General features: G+C 43.1%; 14 non-coding genes and 2 pseudogenes across 14 annotated transcripts; all 16 read left to right on the forward strand.

The window, feature by feature from the left end:
- Nucleotides 1-211: 211 nt before the first annotated feature.
- On the forward strand, nt 212-327 carry LOC142512471 (5S ribosomal RNA; annotated as a pseudogene).
- Nucleotides 328-1,006: 679 nt separating this feature from the next.
- Nucleotides 1,007-1,124, forward strand: LOC142512535 (5S ribosomal RNA; annotated as a pseudogene).
- Nucleotides 1,125-1,804: 680 nt separating this feature from the next.
- LOC142510423 (5S ribosomal RNA) lies at nt 1,805-1,923 on the forward strand. Its single transcript, XR_012808534.1, has one exon. It is a non-coding gene; the product is annotated as a 5S ribosomal RNA (ribosomal RNA).
- Nucleotides 1,924-2,605: 682 nt separating this feature from the next.
- Nucleotides 2,606-2,724, forward strand: LOC142517114 (5S ribosomal RNA). The gene has a single exon (XR_012812874.1). It is a non-coding gene; the product is annotated as a 5S ribosomal RNA (ribosomal RNA).
- A 688-nt stretch (nt 2,725-3,412) lies between these two features.
- Nucleotides 3,413-3,531, forward strand: LOC142515858 (5S ribosomal RNA). Its single transcript, XR_012811679.1, has one exon. It is a non-coding gene; the product is annotated as a 5S ribosomal RNA (ribosomal RNA).
- Nucleotides 3,532-4,131: 600 nt separating this feature from the next.
- Nucleotides 4,132-4,250, forward strand: LOC142507120 (5S ribosomal RNA). Its single transcript, XR_012805383.1, has one exon. It is a non-coding gene; the product is annotated as a 5S ribosomal RNA (ribosomal RNA).
- A 593-nt stretch (nt 4,251-4,843) lies between these two features.
- Nucleotides 4,844-4,962, forward strand: LOC142509376 (5S ribosomal RNA). Its single transcript, XR_012807553.1, has one exon. It is a non-coding gene; the product is annotated as a 5S ribosomal RNA (ribosomal RNA).
- Nucleotides 4,963-6,602: 1,640 nt separating this feature from the next.
- LOC142509113 (5S ribosomal RNA) lies at nt 6,603-6,721 on the forward strand. The gene has a single exon (XR_012807301.1). It is a non-coding gene; the product is annotated as a 5S ribosomal RNA (ribosomal RNA).
- Nucleotides 6,722-7,403: 682 nt separating this feature from the next.
- Nucleotides 7,404-7,522, forward strand: LOC142515362 (5S ribosomal RNA). Its single transcript, XR_012811212.1, has one exon. It is a non-coding gene; the product is annotated as a 5S ribosomal RNA (ribosomal RNA).
- A 669-nt stretch (nt 7,523-8,191) lies between these two features.
- Nucleotides 8,192-8,310, forward strand: LOC142516552 (5S ribosomal RNA). Its single transcript, XR_012812340.1, has one exon. It is a non-coding gene; the product is annotated as a 5S ribosomal RNA (ribosomal RNA).
- A 683-nt stretch (nt 8,311-8,993) lies between these two features.
- LOC142507731 (5S ribosomal RNA) lies at nt 8,994-9,112 on the forward strand. Its single transcript, XR_012805979.1, has one exon. It is a non-coding gene; the product is annotated as a 5S ribosomal RNA (ribosomal RNA).
- A 334-nt stretch (nt 9,113-9,446) lies between these two features.
- LOC142509744 (5S ribosomal RNA) lies at nt 9,447-9,565 on the forward strand. Its single transcript, XR_012807901.1, has one exon. It is a non-coding gene; the product is annotated as a 5S ribosomal RNA (ribosomal RNA).
- A 684-nt stretch (nt 9,566-10,249) lies between these two features.
- On the forward strand, nt 10,250-10,368 carry LOC142507070 (5S ribosomal RNA). Its single transcript, XR_012805335.1, has one exon. It is a non-coding gene; the product is annotated as a 5S ribosomal RNA (ribosomal RNA).
- Nucleotides 10,369-11,051: 683 nt separating this feature from the next.
- On the forward strand, nt 11,052-11,175 carry LOC142510157 (5S ribosomal RNA). Its single transcript, XR_012808285.1, has one exon. It is a non-coding gene; the product is annotated as a 5S ribosomal RNA (ribosomal RNA).
- Nucleotides 11,176-13,138: 1,963 nt separating this feature from the next.
- Nucleotides 13,139-13,257, forward strand: LOC142515529 (5S ribosomal RNA). Its single transcript, XR_012811371.1, has one exon. It is a non-coding gene; the product is annotated as a 5S ribosomal RNA (ribosomal RNA).
- A 677-nt stretch (nt 13,258-13,934) lies between these two features.
- On the forward strand, nt 13,935-14,053 carry LOC142506747 (5S ribosomal RNA). The gene has a single exon (XR_012805028.1). It is a non-coding gene; the product is annotated as a 5S ribosomal RNA (ribosomal RNA).
- Nucleotides 14,054-14,472: the final 419 nt, after the last annotated feature.

The following is a 14,472-nucleotide window of genomic DNA, read 5'->3' on the forward strand; positions in this document are numbered from 1 at the left end:
AACAATTATTTCGGCTGTTTTAGCCATAATTTACGTAAAACGGTCGCGACACGAGGACTTCCGGGGAGGTCACCCATCCTAGCTCTGCTATCGCGCTAGAACGCTTAACTTCATGGTCCAGATTGGGCTAGAGCAGTGCCGCGTTTTGTCCATCGCCGCCCGCTCCACACGTACTCGAGGGATATAAGAATAAACATCCCACTCAATGTCGGGGTGCGATCATACCAGCAATAATGCACCGGATCCATCAGAACTCCGAAGTTAAGCGTGCTTGGGCAAGAGCAGTACTAGGATGGGTGAACCCTGAACGTCCTCGTGTTGCACCCATTTTCGTGTTTTTCTCTTTTTGATTACTTGTTGACAGACGATTTTGGTTCAATCATCTGAATCTCGATCGGAGACCAGATAAAACATGTGAAATTCAACGTAGCTCGGGCACTGCCGGATTTGGACCAAAATTTGTTAGCCTAATTTTTTGTAAACGGGCAACGAACGAGACCTCATTACTCGCAATGAACTGACGAGATTTTAGCCGAATTCCTTCTCTAAGACCCTCTAATTTGCGATTTTCCGCTTCGTTAAGCTTCCGTTTCATCGAGAAATCCGCTTAGGAGTCCGAAATTCGATTTCGGTTCCATTTTATCGTTATCCCAGGCATTATAGTCGCTTTACATTCGCTATTTCTTCTTCTTATTTTTTTTCTATTTTCTGGGAACATTTAGCGATTTTTGTTGTAGTGAGACGGTTCTGTGCGGGAGGGTAGGACGCAGATTACTCCGGAGACGGTTAACTCATTAAAACTATTATTTCGACAGTTAACCCACAATTTACGTAAACGGTCGCGACATGAGGACTTCCCAGGAGGTCAACCATCCTAGCACTGCCATCGCACCAGAACGCTTAACTTCATGGTTCTGATTGGGTGAGAGCAGCGCCGCGTGTTGTCCATCGCCGCCCGCTCCACACGTACACGAGGGATATAAGAATATACATCCCACTCAATGACGTGTGCGATCAAACCTGCAATAATGCACCGGATCCATCAGAACTCCGAAGTTAAGCGTGTTTGGGCGAGTGCAGTACTAGTATGGGTGACTCCCTGGGAAGTCCTCATGTTGCGCCGATTTTCGTTTTTTTTATTTTAGATTACTTGTTGACAGACGATTTTCGGCTCAAATCATCTGAATCTTGATCGGGACCTGATAAGACATGTGAAATCAACGTAGCTCGGGCACTGCCGGATTTGGAAAAAATTGTAGCCCAATTTGATTGTAAACGGGCAAACGAACGAGACTCATTACTCTGCAAAGAGCTGACGAGATTTTAGCCGAATTCCATCTCTAAGACCCTCTAATTTGCGATTCCGCTTATGTAAAGCTTCCGTTTCCACGAGAAATCCGCTTAGGAAGTTCAAAATTCGATTCCGGTTCCATTTTATCATATCCAGGCATAATAATAGCCTATACATTCGCTATTTTCTTCTTCTTATTTTTTTTCTATTTTCTGAGAACATTTAGCGATTTTTGTTGTCGTGAGCCGGTTCTGTGCAGAAGGGTATGATGCAGATTACTTCGTAGACGGTTAACTCATTAAAAACAATTATTTCGACTGTTTTACCCATAATTTACCTAAACGGTCGCGACACGAGGACTTCCCGGGGAAGTCACCCATCCTAGCTCTGCCATCGCGCCAGAACGCTTAATTTCATGGTTCTGATTTGGCGAAATCAGTGCTGCGTGTTGTCCATCGCCACCCGCACCACACTTACTCTAGGGATATAAGAATAAACATCCCACTTAATGTCGGATGCGATCATACCATCACTAATGCACCGGATCCCATCAGAACTCTGAAGTGAAGCGTGCTTGGACGAGAGCAGTACTAGGATTGGTGACCCCCTGGGAAATCCTCGTGTTGCTCTCATTTTCGTGTTTTTCTATTTTTGTTTACTTGTTGACAGACGATTTTCAGCTCAAATCATCTGAATCTCGATCGGTACGAGATAAGACATGTGAAATCAACGTAGCTCGGGCACTGCCGGATTTGGACAAAATTGTAGGCTAATTTGATTGTTAACGGGAAAACGAAAGAGACTCATTACTCCGCAATGAGCAGGCGAGATTTTAGCAGAATTCATTCTCTAAGACCCTCTAATTTGCGATTTTCCGCTTCTGTTATGCTTCCGTTTCCTCGAGAAATCCGCTTAGGAAGTTCTAAATTCGATTCATGTTCCATTTTATCGTATCTCAGGCATAATAATAGCTTTACATTCGCTATTTTCTTCTTCTTATTTTTTTTTCTATTTATGGAAACATTTAGCAATTTTTGTTGTCATGAGCCGGTTCTGTGCGGAACGGTATGACGCAGATTACTTCGGAGACGTTTAACTCATTAAAACAATTATTTCGACTGCTTTAGCCATAATTTCCGTAAACGGTCGCGACACGAGGACTTCTCAGGGAGGTCACCCATCCTAGCCCGCTCCATCGCGCCAGAACGCTTAACTTCGTGGTTTTGATTTGGCGAGAGCAGTGCCCGTGTTGACCATCGCCGACTGCTCCACACGTACTCGAGGGATATAAGAATAAACATCCCCTTCAATGTCGGGTGCGATCATACCAGCACTAATGCTCCGGATCCCATTAGAACTCCGAAGTTAAGCGTGCTTGGGCGAGAGCACTACTAGCATGTGTGACCCCATGGGAAGTCCTCGTGTTGCACCCCTTTTCGTGTTTTTCTATTTTTGATTGATTACTTGTTGACAGACGATTTTCGGCTCAAATCAACTGAATCTCGATCGAGACCAGATAAGACATGTGAAATCAACGTAGCTCGGGCAATGCCGGATTTGGACAAAATTTTAGCCTAATTTGATTGTAAACGGGCAAACGAACGAGACTCATTACTCCGCAACGAGGGTGGCGAGATTTTAGCCGAATTCCTTCTCTAAGACCCTCTAATTTGCGATTTTCCGCTTCTTTTAAGCTTTCATTTCCTCGAGAAATCCACTTAGGAAGTTCGAAATTCGATTCCGGTTCCATTTTATCGTATCCCAAGCATAATAATAGCATTACATTCGCTATTTTCTTCTTCATATTTTTTTTTCTATTTTCTGGGAACGTTTAGCGATTTTTTTTGTCGTGAGCCGGTTCTGTACGGAAGGGTATGACGGAGATTACTCCGGAGACAGTTAGTTCATTAAAAACAATTATTTCGACTGTTTTAGCACAGTTTACGTAAACGGTCACGACACGAGGACTGCCCAGGGTGGTCAACCATCCTAGCTCTGCCATCGAGCTAGAACGCTTAACTTAATGGTTCTGATTGGGCGAGAGCAGTGCCGCGTGTTGTCCATCGCCGCCCGCTCCACACGTACTCGAGGGATATAAGAATAAACATCCAACTCAATGTCGGGTGCGATCATACCAGCACTAATGCACCGGATCCCATCAGAACTCCGAAGTTAAGCGTGCTTGGGCGAGAGCAGTACTAGGTTGGGTGACCCCCTTGGAAGTCCTCGTGTGTCACCCCTTTTCGTGTTTTTATATTTTTTATTACTTGTTGACAGACGATTTTCTGCTCAAATCATCTTAATCTCGATCGAGACCAGATAAGACATGTGAAATCAACGTAGCTCGGGCACTGCCGGATTTGGGCAAAATTGTAGGCTAATTTGATTGTAAACGGGCAAACGAACGAGACTCATTGCTCCGCAATGAGCTGGCGAGATTTTAGCCGAATTCCTTCTCTAAGACCCTCTAATTTGCAATTTTCCGCTTCTGTTAATAGCTTTACGTACTCTATTTTCTTTTTATTTTTTGTTTCTATTTTCTGGTAACATTTATCGATTTTTGTTGTCGTGAGTTAGTTCTGTGCTGAAGGGTATGACGCAGATTACTCCGGAGATGGTTAATTCATTAAAAACAATTATTTCGACTGTTTTATCCATAATTTACATAAATGGTCGTGACACGAGGACTTCCCAGGGAGGTCACTCATCCTAGCTCTGCCATCGCACCAGACGCTTAACTTCATGGTTCTGATTGGGCGAGAGCAGTGCCGCGTGTTGTCCATCGCCTCGCGCTCCACAAGTACTCGAGGGATATAAAAATAAACATCCCAATCAATGTCGGGTGCGATCATACCAGCACTAATGCACCGGATCCCATCAGAACCCCGAAGTTAAGCGTGCTCAGGCGAGAGCAATACTAGGATGGTTGACCCCCTGGGAAGTCCTTGTGTTGCACCCCTTTCCGTGTTTTCTATTTTTGATTACTTGTTGACAGTCGATTTTCGGCTCAAATCATCTGAATCTCGATCGAGACCAGATAAGACATGTGAAATAAACGTAGCTCGGTCACTGCCGGATTTGGACAAAATTGTAGGCTAATTTAATTGTAAACGGGCAAATGAACGAGGCTCATTACTCCGCAATGAGCTGGCGAGATTTTAGCCGAATTCCTTTTCCAAGACCCTATAATTTTCGATTTTCCGCTTCTGTTAAACTTCCTTTCCTCGAGAAATCCGCTTAGGAATTTCGAAACTCGATTCCTGTTCCATTTTATCGTATCTCGGGCATAATAATAGCTTTATATTCGCTATTTTCTTCTTTTTATTTTTTTTCTATTTTCTGGGAACATTTAGCGATTTTTGTTGTCGTGAGCCGGTTCTGTGCGGAAGGGTATGACGCAGATTACTCCGGAGAAGGTTAACTCATTAAAAACAATTATTTCGATCTTAACTTCATGGTTCTGATTGGGCGAGAGCAGTGACGCGTGTTGTCCATCGCCGCCTGCTCCACACGTACTCGAGGGATATAAGAATAAAAATCCCACTCAATGTCGGGGGCGATCATAACGGCACTAATGCACCGGATCCCATCTGAACTACGGAGTTAAGCGTGCTTGTGCGAGAGCAGCACTAGGATGGGTGACCCCCTGGGAAATCTTCGTGTTGCACCCCTTTTCGTGTTTTTCTATTTTTGATTACTTGTTGACAGATGATTTTCGGCTCAAATCATATGAATCTCGATCAGGACCAGATAAGACATGTGAAATCAACTTAGCTCGGGCACTGCCGAATTTGGACAAAATTGTAGCCTAATTTGATTGTAAACGGGAAAACGAACGAGACTCATTTCTCCGCAATGAGCTGGCGAGATTTTAGCCGAATTCATTCACTAAGACCCTCTAATTTGCGATTTTTCGCTTCTGTTAAGCTTCTGTTTCCTCGAGAAATCCGCTTAGGAAGTTCGAAATTCGATTCCGGTTCCATTTTATCGTATCTCATGCATAATAATAGCTTTATCTTCGCTATTTTCTTCTTCTTATTTTTTTTCTATTTTCTAGGAACATTTAGCGATTTTTGTTGTCGTGAGCCGGTTATGTGTAGAAGGGTATGACGCAGATTACTCTGGAGACGGTTAAATCATTAAAAACAATTATTTCGAGCTTAACTTCATGGTTCTGATTGGGCGAGAGCAGTGCCGCGTGTTGTCCATCGCCGCCCGCTCCACACGTACTCGGATATATAAGATAAACACATCCCAGTCAATGTCGGGTGCGATCATACCAGACGATTTTCGTCTCATCATCTGAATCTCGATCGAAGACAGATATGAAAATGTGAAATCAACATAGCTCGGGCACTGCTCTTTACTACTCCGCAATAAGCGGGGGCGAGATTTTGCCGAATTCCTTCTCTAAGAACCCTCTAGTTTGCGATTTCCCCGTGTTTTAAGCTTCCGTTTTCCCCTCGAGAATCCGCTTATGGAAGTTGCGAAATCATTTCATGTTCCATTTATCGTATCACAAGCATAAAAATAGCTTTACATTCGCTATTTCTTTCTTATTTTTTTCTATTTTCTGGGAACATTTAGCGATTTTTGTTGTCGTGAGCCGGTTATGTGCGGAAGGGTACGACGCAGATTATTCTGGAGACGGTTAACTCATTAAAAACAATTATTTCGACTATTTTAGCCATAGTTTACGTAAACGATCGCGACACGAGGACTTCCCAGGGAGGTCACCCATTCCAGCTCTGCCATCACGCCAGAACGCTTAACTTCATGGTTCTGATTGGGCGAGATATAAGAATAAAAATCGCACTCAATGTAACTGCCGGATTTTGACAAAATTGTAGCCTAATTTGATTGTAAACGGGCAAACGAATGAGACTCATTACTCCGCATTGAGCTTGCGAGATTTTAGCCGAATTCATTCTCTAAGACCCTTTAATTTGCGATTTTCCGCTTCTGTTAAGCTTCTGTTTACTCGAGAAATCCGCTTAGGTAGTTCGCTATTCGATTCATGTTGCATTTTATCGTATCTCAGATATAAAAATAGCTTTACATTCGCTATTTTTTTCTTCTTATTTTTTTTCCTATTTTCTTGTACACATTTAGCGATTTTTGTTGTCGTGAGCCGGTTCTGTGCGGAAGCGTATGACGCAGATTACTCCGGAGACGGTTAACTCATTAAAAACAATTATTTCGAGCTTAACTTTATGGTTCTGATTGGGCGAGAGCAGTGCCGCGAGTTGTTCATCGCCGCGTGCTCCACACGTACTCGAGAGATATAAGAATAAAAATCCCACCCAATTTCGGGTGCGATAATACCAGAACTAATGCACCGGATCCCATCAGAACACTGAAGTTAAGCGTGCTTGGGCGAGAGCTGTACTAGGATGAGTGACCCCCTGGGAAGTCCTCGTGTTGCATCCCTTTTCTTTTTTTTCTATTTTTGATTACTTGTTGACAGACGATTTTCGGCTCAAATCATCTGAATCTCGATCCAGACCAGATAAGACATGTGAAATCAACGTAGCTCGGGAAGTGCCGGATTTTGACAAAATTGTAGCCTAATTTGATTGTAAATGGGCAAACGAACGAGACTCATTACTCCGCAATGAGTTGGCGAGATTTTAGCCGAATTCCTTCTCTAATACCCTATAATTTGCGATTTTCCACTTCTGTTAAGCTTCCGTTTCCTCGAGAAATCCGCTTAGGAAGTTCGAAATTCGATTCCTGTTCCATTTTATCGTATCTCAAGCATAATAATAGCTTTACATTCGCTATTTTCTTCTTCTTATTTTTTTTCTATTTTCTGGGAACATTTAGAAATTTTTGTTGTCGTGAGCCGGTTCTGTGCGGAAGAGTATGACGCAGATTACTCCGGAGACGGTTAACTCATTAAAAACAATTATTTCGACAGTTTTAGCCATAATTTACGTAAACGATCGCGACACGAGGACTTCCCAAGGAGGTCACCCATCCTAGCTTTGCCATCGCGCCAGAACGCTAACTTCAAGGTTCTGATTCGGCGATAGCAGTGCCGCGTGTTGTCCATCGCCTCTCGCTCCACACGTACTCGAGGGATATAAGAATAAATATCGTTGCCAATGTTGGGTGCAATCATACCAGCACTAATGCACCGGATCCCATCAGAATTCCGAAGTTAAGCGTGCTTGGGCGAGAGTAGTACTAGGATGGGTGACTCCTTAGGAAGTCCTGGTATTGCACCCCTTTTCGTGTTTTTCTTTTTTTTATTACTTGTTGACAGACGATTTTCGACTCAAATCATCTGAATCTCGATCGGGACAAGATAAGACATGTGATATCAACGTAGCTCGGGCACTACCGGATTTGGAAAAATTGTAGGTTAATTTGATTGTAAACGGGCAAACGAACGAGACTCATTACTCCGCAACGAGGTGACGAGATTTTAGCCGAATTCCTTCTCTAAGACCCTCTAATTCACAATTTTTCGCTTCCCTTAAGCTTGCGTTTCCGCGAGAAATCCGCTTAGGAAGTTCGAAATTCGATTCCGGTTCCATTTTATCGTATCCCTTTACATTCGCTATTTTCTTCTTCTTATTTTTTTTTCTATTTTCTTGGAACATTTAGCGATTTTTGTTGTCGTGAGCCGGTTGTGTGCGGAACGGTATTACGCAGATTACTCCGGAGACGGTTAACTCAATTAAAAACAATTATTTCGACTGTTTTAGCTATAATTTACGTAAATGGTCGCGACACGAGGTTTTCCCAGGGAGGTCAACCATCCTAGCTCTGCCATCGCGCCAGAACGCTTAACTTCATGGTTCTGATTGGGCGAGAGAAGTGCCGCGTGTTGTCAATCGCAGCCCGCTCCATACGTACTCGAGGGATATAAGAATAAACATCCCAGTCAATGTCTGGTGCGATCATACCAGCACTAATGCACCAGATCCCATCAGAACTCTGAAGTTAAGCGTGCCTAGGCGAGAGAAGTACTAGGATGGATGACCCCCTGGGAAGTCCTCGTGTTACACCCCTTTTCATTTTTTCTAATTTTGATTACTTGTTGACAGACGATTTTAGGCTCAAATCATCTGAATCTCGAACGGGACCAGATAAGACATGTGAAATCAAAGCAGGTCGGGCATTGCCGGATTTGAACAAAATTGTAGGCTAATTTGATTGTAAACGGGCAAACGAACGAGACTCGTTACTCCGCAATGAGCTAGCGAGAGTTTAGCCGAATTCTTTCTTTAAGACCCTCTAATTTGCAATTTTCCGCTTCTGTTAAGCTTCCGTTTCCTCGAGAAATCCGCTTAGGAAGTTCGAAATTCGATTCCTGTTCCATTTTATCGTATCTCAGGCATAATAATAGGTTTACATTCGCTATTTTCTTCTTCTTATTTTTTTTTCTATTTTCTGGGAACATTTAGCGATTTTTATTGTCGTGAGCCGGTTCTGTGCAGAAGGGTATGACGCAGATTACTCCGGAGACGGTTAACTCATTAAAAACAATTATTTCGAATGTTTTAGCCATAATTTACGTAAACGGTCGCGACACGAGGAATTTCCAGGGAGGTCACCCATCCTAGCTCTGCCATCGCGCCAGAACGCTTATTTTCATGGTTCTGATTGGGCAATAATAGTGCCGTGTGTTGTCCATCGCCGCCCGCTCCACACGTACTCGAGGGATATAAGAATAGACATCCCACACAATGTCGGGTGCGATCATACAAGCACTAATGCACCAGATCCCATCAGAACTCCAAAGTTAAGCATGCTTGGGCGAGAGCAGTACTAGAACGGGTGACCCCCTGGGAAGTCCTCGTGTTGCACCCCTCTTCGTGTTTTTCTATTTTTGATTACTTATTGACAGACGATTTTTGGCTCAAATCTTCTGAATCTCGATCGAAACCATATAAGACATGCGAAATCAACGTATATCGGACACTGCTGGATTTGGACAAAATTGTAGGCTAATTTGATTGTAAACGGGCAAACGAACGAGACTCAATACTCCGCAACGAGGTGGCGAGTTTTAGCCGAATTCCTTCTCTAAGACCCTCTAATTTGCGATTTTCCGCTTCTGTTAAGCTTCTGTTTCCTTGAGAAATCCGCTTAGTGAGTTCATAATTCGATTCCGGTTCCATTTTATCGTATCCCACTCAATGTCGGGTGCGATCATACCAGCACTAATGCACTGGATCTCAGCAGAACTCCGAAGTTAGGCGTGCTTGGGCGAGAGCAGTACTAGGATGGGTGACCCCCTAGGAAGTCCTCTTGTTGCACCTATTTTTCGTGTTTTTCTATTTTTGATTACTTGTTGACAGACGATTTTTCATTTCAAATCATCTGAATCTCGATCGGGACCAGATAAGACATGGGAAATAAACGTAGCTCGGGCACTGCCGGAATTGGACAAAATTGTAGGCTAATTTTATTGTAAACGGGCAAAAGAACGAGACTCATTACTCCGCAACGAGGTGGCGAGATTTTAGCCTAATTCCATCTCTAAGTCCCTCTAATTTGAGATTTTCCGCTTCTGTTAAGTTTCCGTTTTCTCGAGAAATCCGCTTAGAAAGTTCAAAATTCGATTCTGGTTTCATTTTATCGTATCTCATGCATAATAATAGCTTTACATTCGCTATTTTCCTATTCTTATTTTTTTCTATTTTTTAGTAACATTTAGCAATTTTTGTTGTCGTGAGCCGGTTCTGTGTAGTAGGGTATGACGCAGATTACTCCGGAGACGGTTAACTCATTAAAAACAATTATTTCGACTGTTTTAGCCCTAATTTACGTAAACGGTCCAGACACGAGGACTTCCAAGGGAGGTCACCCATCTTAGCTCTGCCGTCGCGCCAGAACGCTTAACTTCATAGTTATGATTGGGCGAGAGCAGTGCCGCGTGTTGTCCATCGCCGCCCGCTCCACACGTACTCGAGGGATATAAGAATAAACATCCCACTCAATGTCAGGTGCGATCATACCAGCACTAATGCACCAGATCCCATCAGAACTCTGAAGTTAAGCGTGCTTGGGCGAGAGCAGTACTAGGATGGGTGACTCCCTGTGAAGCCCTATTGTTGCACCCCTTTTCGTGTTTTTCTATTTTTGATTACTTGTGGACAGACGATTTGGGCTCAAATCATCTGAATCTCGATCGGGACCAGATAAGACTTCTGAAATCAGCGTAGCTCGGGCTATGCCGGATTTTGACAAAATTGTAGGCTAATTTGATTGTAAACGGGCAAACGAACGAGACTCATTGCTCCGCAATGAGCTGGTGAGATTTTAGTTGAATTTTTTCTCTAGGACCCTCTAATTTGCGATTTTCCGCTTCTTTTAAGCTTCTGTTTCCTTGAGAAATCAGCTTAGGAAGTTCGAAATTCGATTACTGTTCCATTTTATCGTATCCCAATCATAATAATATCTTTAAATTCGCTATTTTCTTCTTCCTATTTTTTTTTCTATTTTCTGGGAACATTTAGCGATTTTTGTTGTCGTGAGCCGGTTCTGTGCGGAAGGGTATGACGCATATTACTCCGGAGACGGTTAACTCATTAAAAACAATTATTTCGACTGTTTTAGCGATAATTTACGTAAACGGTCGCGACACGAGGTCTTCCCAGGGAGGTCACCCATCCTAGCTCTTCCGTCGCGCCAGAACGCTTAACTTCATCGTTCTAATTGGGCGAGAGCAGTGCCACGTGTTTTCCATCGCCGCCCGCTCCACACGTACTCGAGAGATATAAGAATAAACATCCCACTCAATGTCGGATGCGATCATACTAGCACTAATGCACTGGATCCCATCAGAACTCCGAAGTTAAGCGTGCTTGGGCGATAGCAGTACTAGGATGGGTGACCCGACCCCCTAGGAAGTCCTCGTGTTGCACCCCTTTTCGTGTTTTTTTATTTTTGATTACTTGTTGACAGACGATTTTCGGCTCAAATCATCAGAATCTCGGTCGGGACCAGATAAGACATGTGAAATCAACGTAGCTTGGGCACTGCCGGATTTTGACAAAATTGTAGCCTAATTTGATTGTAGACGGGCAAACGAACGAGACTCATTCCTTCGCAATGAGCTGGCGAGATTTTAGCCGAATTCCTTCTCTAAGACCCTCTAATTTGCGATTTTCCGCTTCTGTTAAGCTTCCGTTTCCTCGAGAAATCCGCTTAGGAAGTTCGAAATTAAATTCCGGTTCCATTTTATCTTATCTCAAGCATAATAATAGCTTTACATTCGTTATTTTCTTATTCTTAATTTTTTTCTATTTTCTGGGAACATTTAGCGATTTTTGTTGTCGTGAGCCGGTTCTGTGCGGAAGGGTATGACGCAGATTACTCCGGAGACGGTTAACTCATTAAAAACAATTATTTCGACTGTTTTAGCCATAATTTACATAAACAATCGCGACACGAGGACTGCCCACGAGGACGCCAGAACGCTTAACTTCATGGTTCTGATTGGGCGAGAGAAGTGCCGCGTGTTGTCCATCGCCGCCCGCTCCACACGTACTCGAGGGATATAAGAATACACATCCCACTCAATGTCGGGTGCGATCATACCAGCACTAATGCACTAAGCGATCATACGAGCCTCATTACTCCGCAACGAGCTGGCGAGATTTTAGCCGAATTCATTCTATAAGACCCTCTAATTTGCGATTTTCCGATTCTGTTAATCTTCCGTTTCCTTGAGAAATCTTCTAAGCAAGTTTGAAATTCGATTTCGGTTCCATTTTATAGTATACCAAGCATAATAATAGCTTTACATTCGCTATTTTCTTTTTCTTATTTTTTTCTATTTTCTGGGAACATTTAGCGATTTTTATTGTCGTGAGCCGGTTCTGTGCAGAAGGATATGACGAAGATTACTCCGGAGATGGTTAACTCATTAAAAACAATTATTTCGAATGTTTTAGCCATAATTTACGTAAACGGTCGCGACACGAGGACTGCCCTAGGGAGGTCACCAATCCTAGCTCTGCCATCGCGCCAGAAGGCTTAACTTCATGGTTTTTATTGGGCGAGAGCAGTACCGCGTGTTGTCCATCGCCGCCTGCTCCACACGTACTCGAGGGATATAAGAATAAAAATCCCACTCAATGTCGGGTGCGATCATACCAGCACTAATGCACCAGATCCCATCAGAACTCCGAAGTTAAGCATGCTTGGGCGAGAGCAGTACTATTTTTGGTTTCTTGTTGACATACGATTTTTGGCTCAAATCATCTGAATCTCGATCAGGACCAGATAAGACATGTGAAATTAACGTAGCTCGGGCACTGCCAGATTTGAACAAAATTGTAGCCTAATTTGATTGTAAACGGGCGAACGAACGAGACTCATTACTCCGCGATGATTTGACAAGATTTCACCCGAATTTCTTCTCTAAGACACTCTAATTTGAGATTTTTCGCTTCTGTTAAGATTCCGTTTCCTCGAGAAATCCGCTAAGGAAGTTTGAAATTCGATTCTGGTTCCATTTTATCGTATCTCAGGCATAATAATGGCTTTACATTCGCTATTTTCTTATTCTTTTTTTTTTCTATTTTCTGGGAACATTTAGCGATTTTTGTTGTCGTGAGCCGGTACTGTGCGGAAGGGTATAACGCAGATTACTCTGAAGACGGTTAACTCATTAAAAACAATTATTTCGACTGTTTTATCTATAATTGACGTAAACGGTCGCGACACGAGGACTTCCCAGGGAGGTCACCCAACCTAGCTCTTCCATCGCGCTAGAACGCTTAACTTCATTGTTCTGATTGGGCGAGAGCAGTGCCGCGTGTTGTCTATCGTCGCCCGCTCCAAATGTACTCGAGGGATATAAGAATAAAAATACCACTTAATGTCGGGTGCGATCATACCAGCACTAATGCACCGGATCCCATCAGAACTCCAAAGTTAAGCATGCTTGGGCGAGAGCAGTACTAGAATGGGTGACCCACTTGGAAGTTCTCGTGTTGCACCCCTTTTCGTGTTTTTCTATTTTTGATTACTTGTTGACAGAAAATTTTCGGCTCAAATCATCTGAATCTCGATCGGGACCACATGGGAAATAAACGTAGCTCGGGCTATGCCGGATTTGGAAAAAATTGTAGGATAATTTGATTGTAAACGGGCAAACGAACGAGACTCATTACTCCGCAATGAGCTGACGAGATTTTAGCCGAATTCCTTCTCTAAGACCCTCTAATTTGCGATTTTCCGCTTCTGTTAAACTTCTGTTTCCTCGAGAAATCCGCTTAGGAAGTCCGAAATTCGATTCCGGTTTCATTTTATCGTATCCCAGGCATAATAATAGCTTTACATTCGCTATTTTCTTCTTCTTAATTTTTTTTCTATTTTCTGGGAAGATTTAACGATTTTTGTTGTCCTGAGCCGGTTCTATGCGGAAGGGTATGACGCAGATTACTCCGGAGACGATTAACTCAATAAAAACAAATATTTCGACTGTTTTAGCCATAATTTACGTAAACGATCGCGACACAAGGATTTACCAGGGAGTGTCACCCATCTTAGCTCTTCCATCGCACCAGAACGCTTAACTCAATGGTTCTGATTGGGCGAGAGCAGTGGCGAGTGTTGTCCATCGCCGCCTGCTCCTACGTACTCGATGGATATAAGAATAAACATCACAGTCAATGTCAAGTGCGATCATACCAGCACTAATGCACCGAATCCCATCAGAACTGCGAAGTTAAGCGTGCTTGGGCGAGAGCAGTACTAGGATGGGTGACGACATGGGAAGTCCTCGTGTTGCACCCCTTTTCGTGTTTTTCTATTTTTGATTACTTGTTGACAGACGATTTTCGGCTCAAATCATCTGAATCTCGATCGGGACCAGATAAGACATGTGAAATCAACGTAGCTCGGGCACTGCCGGATTTTGACAAAATTGTAATCAAATTTGATTGTTCCGCAATGAGCTGGCGAGATTTTAGCCGAATTCCGTCTCTAAGACACTCTAATTTGAGATTTTCCGCTTCTGTTAAGCTTCCGTTTCCTCGAAAATTCGCTTAGGAAGTTCGAAATTCGATTTCGGTTCCATTTTATCTTATCTCAGGCATAATAATAACTTTACATTCGTTATTTTCTTATTCATAATTTTTTTCTATTTTCTGGGAACATTTAGCAATTTTTGTTGTCGTGAGCCGGTTCTGTGCGGAAGGGTATGATGCAGATTA

The sequence above is a fragment of the Primulina tabacum genome, chromosome 10 (genome assembly GCF_025594145.1).
Source record: "Primulina tabacum isolate GXHZ01 chromosome 10, ASM2559414v2, whole genome shotgun sequence".
Lineage (NCBI taxonomy): Eukaryota > Viridiplantae > Streptophyta > Magnoliopsida > Lamiales > Gesneriaceae > Primulina > Primulina tabacum.